Here is a 2443-nt window from a genome sequence, read left to right on the forward strand (position 1 = left end):
ACCCTATGACACTGTCAGGGATAGAACCCTGAGGGGAAGTTTCTTCCAAGTAGCCACTGCTCAGAGTGTGACTCAGGTACGAGGCTGCTAGCAGGAGGTGGCAACTGATTGCTTCTGCAGCACATTCACCATCCACACTCCTTTGTCCCTTATTAAACTATCACTATCTCCACTCACAAATCTTTCTCCATCTCTGTCCTCCCAAATCTCTCCTCCCTCCTGCTACTGTGGAGTGAACAAGCAGCTAGGTGTGAGCTAGGCTGCCAGCCAACATCAACCTACCTGCTGGCTAACAGAAGGGGACCTGTGCAGCACACATGAACATTCATACCTGCACTCAGATACATCCCCAATCGCAACAACATGACCTGGTCCTTTGATGTTAAAACATTGCAGTCTATAGCAAAAGCTTTCAGAAAGACTGCAAACTTTAAGTACTTTTACTGAGAAAGGCAGAAGTTTGTACTTCCCGTTAGGGCAGCAGAATGGAACCAATCAAAACAAGTTTTGTAAATGGCAGCTAAAACCTCTAAGTTCAGCAATGCAGTCTAGTATTTTTTCTTTTATTTCAAGATTTCTGTTCATAATTCCTACCTGACTGAGCCCTGCTAACTAATCTTCACACAAGAATCCCCAAATGGGCCAGAGAAAATCTAAAGCACTAAAAAGCCTTAAAATAATAACATCAAGGTTTCTACCTCCACAAAAAGGCTATTTCTATGACTGCTGTCAAAATGGATAGGATATTTCATAGAGCTCTTAGAATTCAAGTTACTACTTCATGATGACTTCAAATGTGAAAGATGTGGCAGACACAAACATTACTGCATTCTCCTTTTTCTCTTTCCTTACCATCTAATCTTGTTAAATACAGTGGAGTTGTTTTGCTTTCAACAACTTGAGAAATAAAAGCTTCAGCTGTTCATAAAGCATTAATTCAAGTTCCCATAGATATTTAAACGTTGTATCATTTGCAGACTGTATAAAGGAGAAGGATGATCTTATTATATAGTTCTGTATCAGTCTGGTGTGAATAACAGTTCATTCTTACACCCAAGACAGCTGTGGCATGATTTATGAGCAAGGTTTGCATGAGTATCACCACATTCTTCCCTACTTGACCTGTGCAGAAGAAAAAAGTAACTGAAGAATAAAAGCAATCTCTCTGGACAAGTGATTTAAGTAATTTTAATGTTATTGTTTACAATACTGGTGCACAGTAAGGGCAGACAATTCAGCATAAACATATGTGATTTTTAGAAAGTGCAACTGACATCACATACTAAGTATATTGTAGACCTTATCGCTATGCATAAGCTCTACATTTCTGGTATAATTACACAGCCATAGACTTCAACTGAAAAATTTAACTGCAAGGTAATATTTTCAAGATGGTAGGAAAAATAATCTTACATTTAAGAATTGTTTTACTAGTCAGAATAATGTAATTTTCATTGTATTATGAAGTACTTTTTAAAAAAATGAGCTCATGAGAATTGAATTCCCATCACAGTATCTTATACACACATTTCTGTATTCATTACTAAAAGTAGTATGTTTGATTCATAGAATAGAGAACATACAGAAGAAAGTCTTTATTGTCCTTTTAATTATTTTTTTTTCCCCAGAAACTTTCTTAGGGGAAGAAAATACTGTCTGTCTTAAGACTGTCTTACAGGAAAAATCCACTTCATAGTACAACACCACGTCACTAAATGCACCCTAAAATAAGTAAGGTAGCCTTATTTCATCCTATCTTATGCTCTTCCATTCAACAATTGCAATTCCAGGTGGAAAATCAACTTTTCCCATTACCTAGGTGCAGGGACAGTACCTCAACACACACCAACTCTTACAACCTAGCAGGAAGGCTGAAAATGCCCCATAGAAAATTTGTAGACCCAGAAGTAGAATGTCAGATATATTTTCTCCCCATAATCCATTACTGTCTGCATTATCACTACTTAACCTTAGGTTGCAATAACTTAAAAGAAAGACAAAACTGTTTTCATAACAACTTTAATTCTCTAATGATAAAGGATAAAAGACTGCCTCATCTACCATAATGCACTGACTGCAGAGTTAAGTACTGCAGTACTTCATGATAGCAAATTGAAGCTCTATTGACCATGCAGTTTAAGATCAGTATTTCAGATTCCTTTTCATGAAGTAAATGTGGGTAGAAACCGATGTTCATGAATGTAAGTGTATTTAAGTTTACTGTTTGGACTGTGCATAATGAAGCTTTATAATACTAACAGGAAAACAGCCATGAAATGACTTGTATGGACTCAAGGAATATTAAAAACTACAGGGGAAAAAAAAAAATTTCAAAGGAAACTGCTCATGATTAAAGATTGGTCCTTATTACTGAAATGGAAGAAACAAATCATCCCAGGATATCGAAGCATAAATTTGACAAAGACAGTAACCACACAAAATA

The sequence above is a fragment of the Tympanuchus pallidicinctus genome, unplaced genomic scaffold (genome assembly GCF_026119805.1).
Source record: "Tympanuchus pallidicinctus isolate F22 unplaced genomic scaffold, pur_lepc_1.0 scaffold6, whole genome shotgun sequence".
Taxonomy (NCBI): domain Eukaryota; kingdom Metazoa; phylum Chordata; class Aves; order Galliformes; family Phasianidae; genus Tympanuchus; species Tympanuchus pallidicinctus.